The sequence below is a fragment of the Haemorhous mexicanus genome, chromosome 3 (genome assembly GCF_027477595.1).
Source record: "Haemorhous mexicanus isolate bHaeMex1 chromosome 3, bHaeMex1.pri, whole genome shotgun sequence".
Taxonomy (NCBI): Eukaryota; Metazoa; Chordata; class Aves; order Passeriformes; family Fringillidae; genus Haemorhous; species Haemorhous mexicanus.
Window position 1 is genome coordinate 59067934 of NC_082343.1, and position 13878 is coordinate 59081811.

Consider the following 13878-nt stretch of genomic DNA (forward strand, 5'->3'; position numbering starts at 1 on the left):
CTCACATTTAAAATAAAGAAAAAAAATTAAAATAATAGTAAAAAAATTTACCTAGTAGGGTACTCACCAAATATATCGCTGTTAGGTTGGGCAAAATGGAGTCACTTTTCCTCTCTTCTGCTGAGTCTCTGGCATTCTGCAGAAAGGAGGGTGGAAATTATGGAATCAGAGAAAGGATAAAAGGGAGCTCAGCTGCACAGCTCAGCAGGGGTCTAGGCACACCTCGGTTTATTCCCCCTAAGTCACGCTCGCCGCAGGCACACCTCCCGTTCTGTCCTAAAGAGCAGCTGAATAAAACATAGCATGGGCTGAATCCAGTTCAGACAAGCTAAGGAGTCAGATTTTGAATAGGAATTAGACACTAATGTGATTCTGAAAATCCCATTAAGAGCCTTTACCACCTCTGCCTACCTACATATCTTTAAAAATCTGGATCAGACAGCTTGCCTATGGTCGTGCTGTATGCCTGTGCTGAAGCAAGGAAGTACTGCTGGGCTCCCAAGCTCTAAAGCCCAAGGGCTTCAGGCCACACTCCTTCTGGAAATTGTTAGAGTTGATTCTCAACTTAATTATCTTTAATGCCTGGAAACCTCTATCCAAATGAGCCCTCACTTCTCTAGTAAGCAACATCAGTGGCCTATAAAGTACATCAGAGACATGGGTCACTGTGATCTGCCTGGTACCTCCATAAAAATCTAGGTATTTTCACAAGGTCAACAAAGCATGATAAATATCTGAACAAAAAAAATGTTTCTCCTACCAAACCCAGCTAGGTGGAATTGTGGTGCAGCTTTTTCTTACAACATTTATTAGCCTGCTTTGAAGCTTAGAAATGGAGGATTTTTGATTTAACAAGGGAAAGAGCTCATTCCTTTTGTTAAACTTGTAACCCCTCCCAGCCTCAGCAGAGTATCAACTGGAACTGAACAAGGATACCTTTTTTATTATTTTCATTTCTCTAAGATATTGCTTTACATTTCAAGAGTATCCAACATTAATTCACCTCTCCTTCTGTGCTATTTTCGTGCCATGGACTGAGCCAAAGGTGACAGTGAAGAATCCACAGAAACTGAACATCAAATGTTCCTGTTCTGAACTTTCAAGAAACTATTTAATATCTTTCTTCTTTTTTTATACCATCATAAGGCCTGTTTATATACTTGAAGTGGAAACAGCGCACATTCAGCTGCAATTGATTTCCTGTATGGCAAAATACCTCAGGCATTCAGCTGGCCGGGAACACTATGGAGGCCTCTTACCACCATCGGTTTTTTGAGACTGGGAAGCTCTGCCCAACGCTTGTTCTTATGCCAGAATAAATGAGAGACCCTGCTAAGTGTCCAAGTTAATTTGGTCTAGCTGAACCAAATCATAAACAGGCAAAATTTTCTATTTCAAAAACCCATTTCAAAAATACTGGTCTATTTTTAACTTCAACAGTAATGCCATCAATTTAATCTTTCTAATGGGCATAATGTTCATCTACAGATGAACACACTTTTAAATACAAAAAACTAATCCATCTGAAATTTTCTTTTAATAAAATATCAATATATTTGCCTTCTCCATGCTATCTTTATATAGCATGGAGAAGGCAAATATATTGATATTTTATTAATAAATAAATTACTAATTAATAAATTAGCAATTTCACACACTAAAAGAGTATATTTTTTTCTCTTGAAAAAAAGAGTATATTTTTTCTCTTTCTTTTTTTTCTCTGAGTGACAACTACATCAATAATTTTATTTACTTCACTTAGTTTTTCCTTTTAACAACTGAAGACACAGAGCAGTCTCTACTAACATTTCTAGGAATCTGAAGAAGACTACATGAGTAGTCTCACCAAGTTCCTGTGATCACACTGTAACAGCTGTAATATTCAAATACCCAGCCTCCTGACTGTACTTCAGATTGTAAATTAAGCAAAACAGAAATGCAAAGTGACCTACAATTACCATCCTTCTTCCCACTTATCATGGAAGTTTCCCTAGCCTCAAATCCTCCAGAGTCAAAGGACTCAATTTCAACTGCTTGAGAACCCTGTTTCTTTAAGAACCCTAAAAGAAAAAAAAGACTGTCAGTACCACCATTTCAATACACACACATTTGTGTGTATATATATAATATACATTATATACAAATAAATGAAAATCAGGAATCTAGACAACCCCAAAGAAGCCTAAACTTTCTACTGGGGCTCTCTTGTTTGACAGTAGTTTCATCAATAACAGTTTCTTAATTCTAGGGTAAAATTATTTTCTAAAAGCTGAGATATTATCTAACCCCCAGCAGATACAATGGCCTTTCAAAACCTTTCAACTGATGATCCGAGACAGGGCCTAACAGTGACATCCAAATTGACTAAAGTACAAGCTCTTGGATGCTATGGAATGTTCTATCAGCCTTCTTTAACTTTTCCAAGAAGGCTTTCTACAGATTTTACTATCCTCATACTATAAAACAGGTCAATCTGTGAGGAAAATGAATTTTTCATCCTGTGAATTTTTTTTATCAATTCTGTGGTTTATTTCTTAACCATCAGTATAAGAAAATTGAACACTTTTGTACTAGAAAAACTATCATGAAGAAAAGATGTTGCATGTTTCCTTCACAGGAGTGATTAACAAATATACCATAATTTATCCTGTAATTTCCACCTAATCTTTAAAAAGTTTGCATGATTTAAAATACTCTTAGTTAGTCTAGAAATATATCACAGTTATTTACAAAAAGCTTTACTTCTTAATCACTTTTAGAAAATACATAGGGTTAAAGCATCAAGCAAACAGCAGCTTAAGAAGCAAAAGCACCAAAGAAACCTGCATTCAGATATTTAAACTGACTTGAACCGTAATGTCTGGCTGTCCTGTGAAAAACACTTTAGAACTTGGGGTTCACACTATAATGTTAAATTAAAAGCCCAGAAGCTTGAAAACTATCTTTCAAACTGCTGTAAAATTTAGGTGCTCCTTTCAGGTTTACTCTACTATACCTGGGAGGCAAGCAAAATAATTTTCACTAAGAGAATGGATGCTTTACTTTATCCCTTAGGAGTCACTGAGATTATCTTCACCTCAGTTTCCCTCAGAAGTGTAAATGACACATAACCCTTGTGTTCTACACACTCTCTCAGTGTGGTGAAAGCTAACATCATCACTTTAGTCCAGTAAGGGGTTCCCTCGAATCATGAGGTCTGAGCTCTGAAATCTCTGCTTTTAAAGAATTTCCTTATCCTGCTTCAGCTAGGCTAAAAGATCACAGCAAGCCAGAGCCACCCAACTATATGTAATTGTGTTCCACAAACTTACAGGTGGGAATTTTCTTCCATTTCAAGTAGGATATCAAGACATTCATTCCATTCATTGACATTTCTGCTCTCACCTAGCCCCCAACCACACCTCACACCTATACACCTCCATCCTTACAACTTGGATTATATTGTGCATTGGACATAATAAAATTGTGTCGACACACACTGTAGCATTTTAAAACAAATACTCTTGCTGAACAATTCCACATACTGATCCTCTAAGAAAAGCTCAGAATAAAATCCTTTGTAGATGTTCACATGTGCTAGACAGCAAACCACTGTGCAAGTTTAATCACCAGAGAGGAGAACTAAAGTAAAAATTTATTTGACATGACTTTTACTGAGCTATGTGCCAGTTCCTACAGCCCAGCTTTTCTGGCTGAGGAATGCAGTTTGCTGTTACAGGAAGGCCAGATACTGTAGCACCTTCTCACTGCAAGACATAACTGATTAACAGATGGAAAACATGCCACATCCCAAGCAAATGGATTTATTCCACATGCAATCAGCTGAGAGCCTTCCCAGACACATTAAGTTAATTTCATGGACTAAGTCCATGCAGCACCCCTGCAGTTTCTTTCACTCTACCCATTCACAACAGTGAACAGCACAAAGGTGAGTTGCATGACAAGGTCAACAGCTGAGTGAGTCTTTGCCAGAACTCCTCCAGACCATCCCTGCTATGACCTCAAACTGTCCCCAGAAAGAAGTCAGCACTGGGCAAGTATGGGCATAGACAAGTAACTGTGATCCAGATACCAGAACCAGTCACCCCCTGATATGACTCAATATTTATAATTAACAAATAAAAGGAACAAACCCATCCTGAAATCATCAGACGATGGGCATCACCGATCCTCTATTAAATATTGAAAGAACTCTTTGTGCAACACTGATGCTGATTTAAAGAGCAAAAGGGGAAAAAACCCCATAACATTTAGTGGGCAGGCACCTTATTGCTACAAGACAGCAGCAACAAAGAAGCATCCAAATAGCCCTAGCATCCAGATCCCTGTGGAAGCTCCAGGAGCTGCATGACGCACACAGCCAGGGTGGGCAGGTGCATCTGGCAGTATGTGCATCAGTACTGTCCCCTTGAGATGAAAGGGACTCACAAGCAACAGATCTTCAGTGACAAGCTGATGACCAGCTTTTCTTCTGAAGAGAGCAAATGAGATCATCATGGTTTGGTTTTTTCAGAATTCTTCCTTGAAAAGCAGCCACAGCCCCTATCCTATCCAAACAGCATGCAGTGGTGTCTGGGAGAAAACCTTTCTCCTCTATAGCCTACCTGTGCACATCACAGGTCCCAATCACATCAATGCTTCACCAAAACAGGGCAGGAAAAAAAAAAAAAAAAAAAAAAGGAATCACCTATTCTCCTTGCTTTGACCTTGTGGGAGTCTGAGTCAGTACCCATTCTGTGCTTTGGATGAAAAAACTGCTTTAAAGGGGCCTGAGGAGTGCAAGAGCCAAATCTGTGTTTGAGAGCAAAGGTTGTTTATCAGCAGGATCCTCTGCTGCAAGGTTGCAGAAAGAACCTCTTCAACATGGTTCCTTTTGGATCTGCAGCGTGCATGTCAGCAGCAGGACAGCCTAGGTCTAAGATGAAGAACACAAGTGACCCTGTCAGCATGCACAGCCATGAGTGAGGAAGCACACCTGTGCTGGGAACAGGCCACACTGCCAAGGAGAGAGCTGCTGCAGGGGAAGTGGCAAAGTGCAAACTGCAGTAACTGAGATCACCAGGATGAGTCAGCACCAGGAGATCAGCTCTAAAATCTGCCCAGCAGGGCTTGTGCCTTAGCAAACCACTCTGTCCTTCACACCAAGAGAAAAGTGGGGTTTTCTTAGCACTCTGGTCTGCACTTCCCTCTGGCAGGCTCTAAGAAAATGGAAAACAATTCCTGAAGGGAAGGTCTGCAGAAAACTTGTCCTTTTCCCCTGAGAAATCTGCCTAGCACTGACTTTCCTAGCACAGACATCTCCAATACCAGTTTAGGAACTGTGTCATCTAAAGCAACAGAGGAGCTCAAGCATGCCAAGATACTGCCCTATATAACAGAAAGATACCTTGGAGATTAAATGGTCATTAATGCCCTCAGAAATTACTTACTTCCACTTAATAACAGATCACCGTATTCTGGAGTGACCTACTGAAACATCTACACTGTGCCTGATGCTTGGTACCGCACGTAGAGTCTAAAAAAGTCAGCAGCTTTGCCCCAAAAATCTGGGAAAAACTCAGGAGATTAAATGAGTTCAAGCTCAGGAGGGAGAGATGATGGAGGCAATCTCCTCATACCATAAGGCTGAAGAGCCTTCACAGTGCAACCAGCCTGAGAAGGCAAGGATTCTCAGAGGCTGTATCCAGTGAGGAGTGGGCTAAGTGGTCCTGTCTGCCAGCAGGACACAGACAGCAACCCTTTTCAAGGCAGGAGGAGCACAGAATAACCAAGATAAAGCAAATCAGAGATTTATGACTTCACATTCATCCAACATGAGAGAGACTGACAGAAAGATGTTACAAACCACATGCTGGTAGAGTATGAGGGAAGGCAAACTATCTCTCCAAATTCAATGATGATTTATTGTTACCATCTTTGTCTACCAGTCAAATAGGCTGACTGCTGATTCTTCAGAGAAATTGGTGCTTCTACAAGCAACTGAATGTGAAGTGACACAAGCAAATGAACTCTGATGAGATCACTCAGACACTGAGGTGTGACAGCTCTCTAAGCAACCTCATGAGGCATGTTATCAGGATAGTGAGAAGGAACTGGAAACTAAACAGTGAGAAAGCTTCATAAGCACTTAAGTATGAAGCATGCTCATCTTGGCAGCACCAATACTGCTTGTAAGCCAAACCCAAGTTTCTTTTATTAACTTGGTTTCAGTTTAAAACAATAACTGGAAAGCTCTGTGCATACTGAAGTTTTAAAGATTACTGATGTGCAAATAAGTAGTTCTTCATCTCACCTATTTTCAAAATTATTTCCAAAGAAGGAACTATCATTTTTCCCCCATATCAGACATCAAGGACACAAAGCATTATGTTTCTTTTTACTGAAGCACCACAGATCAGTGGCAGCAGCAGAAAGGAAGCTGTCCTGTCTCTGCCTTCATGAAGCGTGTTGGGACCTCAGCTATGGATCTGGACTCACTGGGGCAGGCAATGCAAATACAGAAAAAGAAACAAAGACAGAAAGAAAACCCCCAAACAATACATTGATTCCAGTATGCAGAAATCACAATGAGGTTGCAGCAGACAGTGCATCTAATCTTAGGGGACATACATGAGGGTAAACATTTTCTAAATACTTTAACAAACCAGAGTTTACAGGAGGTTAGGGAGGAAAACTTGTCTATGTTTACAGATAACTTTGCATAAGACAAGAGCAAGCACGGGAGAAAGTACAAGCACTAAATCTAGGAGCTAGTGACTCCTTATGTGGGCTAATTAAAAGGCAGAAGCCGACCTTGAAGCCCACACCCAGATGACAATGCTGAAAGATGTCAGCCATGACCATGAAAAGAAACTGGCTGTTACGCTGTTCCTGATACCGCTCCTTATGACAACCCAAACAACCATCTTCTTCCCAAGGTTTTATCTCCAATGGCTGTCAGCAAGCAAATGAGCAGGTGATTCAATCACTATAGCCATGACACATTTTTATCTCTGCTCTGTACTTGCAGGCAAAGGAAGCACGCATCTTATCAGCAGAAACAGTAGCTGAATGATACTAATGCTTGGAGCGTGATCCTGAAACAGCTGAATGGATACAAAGGTTCAAATATTTAAATGTTAGCATTCATTAAGTCAGGTTTTAAAACATCTGGGCAGGGCTCACAAGCAAGCTTCTACAGAATGCATGCTTACAGGAAGAGGCTTGGCACCACTTGCAGTCTGAAACTCAGAGCAGGCAAGCAAGCCTTGTACGATTCAAAGTTAATTAGCACCGCTTCAGTTTAAAGTTTACATGGGAAACTGCTGCCAGCTCAATTTATACCTGTTCACTACACTTATAAAAAAACACATGCAGCCTCCACTAGCATCATCATCATGGTCCCAGAGAACATTAGGAAGCAGAACTAATGGAGTTCATGTTGAGGAAGGAAGAAAAGAATCAAGTCAAATGCATGAAGTCACTCTTACAGATAAATTTTCAAAGTGTCACCTTGCTTTGTATTCTCACAGCAATGCTCTGCATTGTGATTAGTGAAAACACAGGTAGTGACCACCCCCACATGCAGGTACTTCAGTAGGCACCCCAGTCAAGAGATGACAGTGGGTTTAAGAGTTTGTATATTGGCTTAGACAATTGCTTCTTTCAGACCTCCTTGACAAGTGTAAGTAGTTTTTCCCTCCATTTCCTTCCCTCATCCTCCCTGACTAGGCCCCTTTCTCTTCCTGTATTTGTAATCAAGTTCATGGTTAAACTTATTACAGGCCAAGTTCATATAAACTCAACTTTTGGTGAATCAGTCTAGACTAACCTATTTGATACAACCACCATAACTAAAAAAACAAAAAATAAATTATATCCTTAAGTGATTTGGGAGACTTAAGCACTAAGCACTAAGAGATAGTTTGTCACACACTTTTTTTTTTTTTTAATTAATGAATACCAACAGGCCATACTGGTACTTTTACTTATTATTAAGTCTGTTCACATTCATCTTTTGTATTCTTATCCATGTACATAAAAGATTCCTGCACCTAGAGTTGCAACTGTTGCCACTTCACTAAGATTGACTTTACTCTTCATTCCCTTTACTCCTGTTCCCCAGCCAGTTTTGTGGTTTCACCACTCAATGCGGTGTGTGAGGCTTTTCTAAAGTGGAGGGGAAATCTAGGCTCCACATCCTTTGCATTCTAAGTTTACAAGAATAACACTTTCTTCTACTTTTTTTCCTCATTTGCAGTCCTACTAGCTACAACTTTCTATGTGCAGTGACAGTAATGCAGGTTCTCAGAATTAACCATTCAGCAACAGTTCTGCAAGCCTTTCAGTCACTCCAGACTTTGCTGAGGGCTGCAAAAATTCTTTTCCCCCACCTCCCTCTCTTAACTCTACAAAAGCAGAATGTCATTTAGAGTAAGTAGTGGTAAGACATCCTCATTGTCCCCACCAGAAAAAAATTCCAGTTTATTATGAGAGGATCACCATCTCTCTAAATGTTTTCAGGAGATATAACATTATTAACTTACATTTTTTCATATTTTATTATTCTATTTTCTACTATATATTCTAGATATATTATTATCTAGCTATATTATTATTATATATTCTAAATATATATTATATATCACTTCACTACATTAGGCAATTAAGAAATTTATGGCAAAGTAACTTAAAGCCATAAGTAATTTAACATGTCAATAAAACATTTCTTTAGCACAGCAACCTTCCTTCTCAACACAACTGAATGCAAAAGGAAATGCACATCAGATTAATTCCTTTGTTCTAATTTATAAGTGCCACAGCTCTATACAAGTCTAATCTGAGAAACACTTCTAAATGGAGCCTGCAAACGGTTCCCTTCATCAGCTTGGATATTCCCATTATTTCCTGACCCAGCCCACCTGCCTCTACGGAGCTGGGGTACATGACAAGGCCATGCTGCCATCCAGGAATGTGGTCCCTCTTCTTCACAACCCCATGCTCCCAAGACCAAGAGCTGCAGCTCTGGCTTGGCCAGTAGAAACTTAGTGGTGCCCAGCAAGTGCTGGAATGGCAACCAAGCATGAAGAAAATGAATAAATAAACAAAAACCAACAGTTGAATGAGTCTTTGGCATACTTTAACAACTGTGCTAAGCATCTGTTAAAATACTGCTATTTTGGAATTCTTTAAAAAATTAAGAGATAAAATAAAAAAGCTCCATCATTCTGTAGTATCCTTCCCTAAGAATTGCTTTGGTTTAGGATGGGTCTTTTTAGTGACAATTTTAGAGATGACACCTCTGTACATAAACTTGTTTTCAATGGCAGTATCTCAGGCTAATCAGTGGATCTACTCTTCAAAATTAGTAACAGCAGATTTTGTAACTGTTTTCTTGTTTTCCCCAGTTTTGGGTTGATCTCAAAAGTACTCATCAGAGCCTAAAAGTTGTATGGGTGATGCTACCACAAAGCAAGATAAAATGGCAGAAGCCAATGTCAAATTACAGTTCTGTTAGTGTTCTATGGTTAGAGAAACAGACCAGCTTTGCATTGCTGAGTTTGCATTCAAAGACAATAGAGCACTACTCCAAGTAAATGCCTTTGTCAGTTGCTACAGCCCTATCTGGTTAGCAGGGCTTTAAAAAACCTTTCCTGAATGGGAGCCAAGAAATCACAAGCATATGAAAGGCAGAGGACAACAGGTATACAACAGCCCAATCCAAACAAACGCACACAAGGAAGCTTTCAAACATGCTTACTGCTCCAAATGACTTCACAGAAATACTATCACCGGTGCCACATGAAAGACTGTGTCAATGAAAGGTTCAAACAAACCAACCTACACAAATAACACTAGCAAAAAGTACCCAAACTCACTGTGTGCCACTTATTAGAAAAGTAAGCAGGTATTTTCACTTCCCTTCTAGGGAACAACAAAGGTTTAAAACAAAATAACAAAACAAAACAACAAAGAAACCCAAAACACGACCCCATGAAAAAACCTACCCAGACAAAAACACCCCACTTCCACACAGGAAGGTACCAAGTGTTCAGTTAGTTAGGTCCAAACTCTTTCTACCTTTTTCCATGGCCTCACAATCAAACACTTTAGTCTCAAAGTATGCCTCTAGACAGTTAATTCATAGTCTCACATCCTGCCCAAGGAAGAAGAACACATTAGCAGATGTCCTGAAATGATGAGAGCTGCCAACAAACTAGGTTCACTACTTGAAGATTTCCACTTAAAAATCAAGTCAATGCTGTCTTTGCAAGATGTTATCAAGTAAGACTATAAATTACAAACTGATTAGGCTACACACCTATTTGTTTTCCGTTCTCTTTTTCTGGAAAACAAAAAGTAAAACAGCAAGAAAAATGACACCTTAACACCTAGTGTTAGAATCACAGCATGCCTTTGCAGAGATGCACTACACTGAGTGGCCACAGGTCCACATTGTTTGCTTAGGGCTCTCCAGATCTGTGAGAAACAGCCAGCATTCCCGTAAATGAACACATTTAAAACTGAACCTTTTATCAGAGTGCTCTGCACTATTTCTAGTTTGCCAACTGAGAACACAGAGCAGAAGTAGAGTCCAAGTTTAATAGCTAAGCATCTGCATGGACCCGAGAACAATACCAATATTCATTAAGAGGCCAATCTCAAACTGCCTTCTCATATTTTCGAGACAAGCACTCTATTAATACATTTCCTAACCTTAGCATAACTCTTATGTTTTTATCCCAAAGCACCCACACACACATTGGTGAAGAGTTCCCAAAATTATGACAACTACGTGCCCCACACACACCAGGGGAAAAAAAACCCCTAAAAATAAATCTCAAGGAAGCTATATATTGTGCTTGCCAACCACAGTGAATTGTACAGCCAGGAGTTGCTACATCCAGATTTAGCTTCACACAAGCTAACAGGATTCCTTTATAAATTTAGCTAGAGGCACGAGCAACAAACGCTTGTGGAAATTCGAACCGCAGCTCTCCAGCAGCAAAGACCCCTCCCTCCAAGAATGAAACAGTAGCAAAAGATGACTATTAGTAGGCTCTTATTACACAGCTTTCAAACACCTATAAGTCACCAGGTTCTCTAGGCAGGGTTGTGAAACTGCTGAAGTACCAGCGAACATTAAAAGAAAAAAGCAAGGCCACAGCTCTTTCTGTGCCTGCCAATTAATAATCAAAGGAGGAAAAAAGCCAGCTAGAGAGAAACCGTATTGGAAACCAGCTGAACGTTCGTCTAAGTTTGTTTCAGGTCCTTTTCCCTCATATTTGGAGCAGTGTGGCTTGTGAAGAAAGAAGGAAACGAGTGCCTCAGGTCTGTCAGAGCTAACTGAAGGATGAGATCTGAAGGGCTTCTCTTCCAGCAAGAGGGACTGGGACGCAAGACCCGCAAAGCAAGGAAAAGATGAGCGCAGGATATGGGGAAGTGCATACAGGGTCCTATAGGGCAGCTCTACCCCACTGCTTCGCATAGAATCAAAGCTCCTGCTCCTTAACAATAGATCAATGATATTTTTAAACCTCTTTAGGCCATACTTATCACAATCCCATTAACTTTAAAACATTTTTAAAAACAGATGATGGGGTTTGGGGTTTGTTATAGCATCCCCACAAAACCCGAGGCCCTATGGAATTTTATCGTATTTTAAAAGAAGTACCTTCTCTCTCGCCGAAGAAACTCGATGAAGCCCCCAGGCTCGGGCTGAGCCGGTGCAGCTCGGCCAGGCTAGCCCGGGCTCCGGCGGAGCACAAAGCGGCGCGGCGGCCGCGGTGGGAGCCCGGCGCACGGTGCCTGCGGCGGGCAGCGCACAAAGGCTGCGCTCACGGAACGCCGCTACGCTGCGGAGCCCCCGGCGCTGTCTCGGGGGCTGCGGGACACCGGGTACCTCCCCGCCCGCCCTTCTGCCCCGCCCCGAGCCGCTCCGGGAGCCACCGCCCCCTCCCCGGCGCGCCCCACCGAACAAAGCCCCCGGCAGCGCTCACCGGCAGCCTCTCGCCGTCTTCTGCCCTCGCCCAGCGCTCCTCCTCCCGCTGGAAATCCAAGCGCAGGGGTGCGGGCCGGGGTGCGGGAGGTTACCCCGCTCCGCAGCCCATTCAGCGGCGCCGGGTGCCGGGTATCCGCCCCGCAGCGCCCGTGGCCGCGCCCCGGCTCACTCCGTGCGCTGGAGCGCCGGGCAGCCGCTTAATCTCCAAACTTCCTCCTCCTCCTCCCGGCCGGGCAGAGGAGTCTGTGAAACTCCCCTCCTCCATGCAGCTCCCGCAGCCCAGCCGCTGCCTCAGCCCCTCCCCGGGGAGGCCTGGCCCGGGTCTGGGCTAGTGCTTGCTCTGCTCTCCTTCTCTTCCCTCCTCCGCCGCCCCCCAGCCCCCGAGGCTGGGAAAGGGGGGAAGAGAGATTAACCACTCGGATTTGTCTCTGGAATGGAGCCAAAGAGAGCAGTCGGATTACAGCCCCGGGAAGAAGAAGGGAGGAAAAGGGAATGGGGGATAAAAAAAAAAAAAACGAAAACAGGAAAAAAATCCGCTACTGTTTTCACGGAGGGAAAAGCGCTGGGCTCTCCTGCCCTCCCCCGTGTGTCAGGTCACAGCTTCTCCGCCCGGCTGCGAGCCCCATCCCCGCCTCGCCGAGCTGCCCACCGGCTCCTCTCCGCCACCAAAGGTCTGAAATTCAATTCACAGGTCCGAGAGAGCTTCTGTAAATGAGTTGCCAAATTGCCAAAATGCGAAGGGGGCAAGTCTCCCACGAAATAAAGACCCGTAAAAGCAAATTTCAAGAGGTTGTAGATAGAGAGTACACCTGCCTCGTGGCAGGCTGCTGGGTCATCTTCTTTGGAAAGGTGTGTTAAAAGTTACACAACATTAAAAACCAATACATTAAAAAAACACACACAAAAGAGAAAAAACTGGCTTAAATCCTGAATTCTTCATACGTGTTCAGTTCTCCTTATTCCTGTGAACCCTAACAAAATCTTTGGTTTCCTGTAAAACTTCTTTCTGTATTTCATATTTAGTAAAGCTGTATTGCTTTTGTTCTATAACAGTTTCTCCCTCTACTCATGCTAATACACAGCATGTGGAATGCAAGGAAAATTGGGAGGTTAGAACAGCTCATACTTTTCAGATGTCAAAACAAGTAATTACAGGAGTAATTCAGAAAAGCAGGAAGTTTCAGTGTTTGCCCTCATCTTACCTGTTCTCATTGGAATCCTAAAAATACAAACCAAAAACTGCCCCAAAAACCACCAGAACACCTTGGTCAGGGTCTGTTTCTCTGTCATTGATTCAGAAACTCAGAGCTCTTTCTCAGCATACACACTGAATATTCTTCAGACCGGTGCTGAATTTTAAAAGACTACCCCATTTATTAATTCATTTTGGCCACATTTCTAGTTTGTATTTAATAAGTGGGACTGTATTACAGTTTCAAGAAAAAAAAAAAACCTCAAATGTTTTAATTACAGCTGTTCTTGAACATAATATTTATTGACATTGCAGAATTACAGCATAGTTATCATAGAATCACAGAGTATTCTGAGTTAGAAAGGACTCTCAAGGATCATCAAGTCCAAGTCCTGGTCCTGCAGAGCACAGCCCTAGGAATCCCACCCTGTGCCTGAGAGCATTATCCAAATACTCCTTGAACTCTGCCAGGCTGGTGCTGTGATCACTTCCCTGGGGAGTCCGTTCCAGAGCCCAGCCACCCTCTGGGTGAAGAACCTTTTTACCAAGGGGTAAATCTCACTCCACTCCTATTTCCTTGGGAGCCATCACTGTCCTACCAGGCAGGAAAGGCAGATCACAGAAGGCTGGACTCCACTATTAATACTCTGGAACGGTATTCTACAAAGTTTCTTGACAGGGGGGCAAGTGGGAAAAGGGCAATTTC

At 42.1% G+C, this 13878-nt stretch overlaps 1 protein-coding gene across 4 annotated transcripts in view; it reads right to left on the reverse strand.

Moving 5' to 3' along the window:
• PLEKHG1 (pleckstrin homology and RhoGEF domain containing G1) overlaps window positions 1–12189 on the reverse strand; it is a 126197-nt gene extending 114008 nt beyond the window's left edge. Inside the window, exons 1-2 of one of the 4 annotated variants that reach the window (XM_059841978.1) lie at window positions 11979–12189; window positions 68–136 (exon numbers count right to left, since the gene is read on the reverse strand). The gene's annotated coding sequence lies outside the window, so the exon portion shown is untranslated. Of the gene's footprint in view, window positions 1–51; window positions 137–11653; window positions 11834–11978 lie in introns of those variants that run through there. The other 3 variants (XM_059841980.1, XM_059841982.1, XM_059841979.1) reach the window with 3 other exon arrangements.
• Window positions 12190–13878: the final 1689 nt, after the last annotated feature.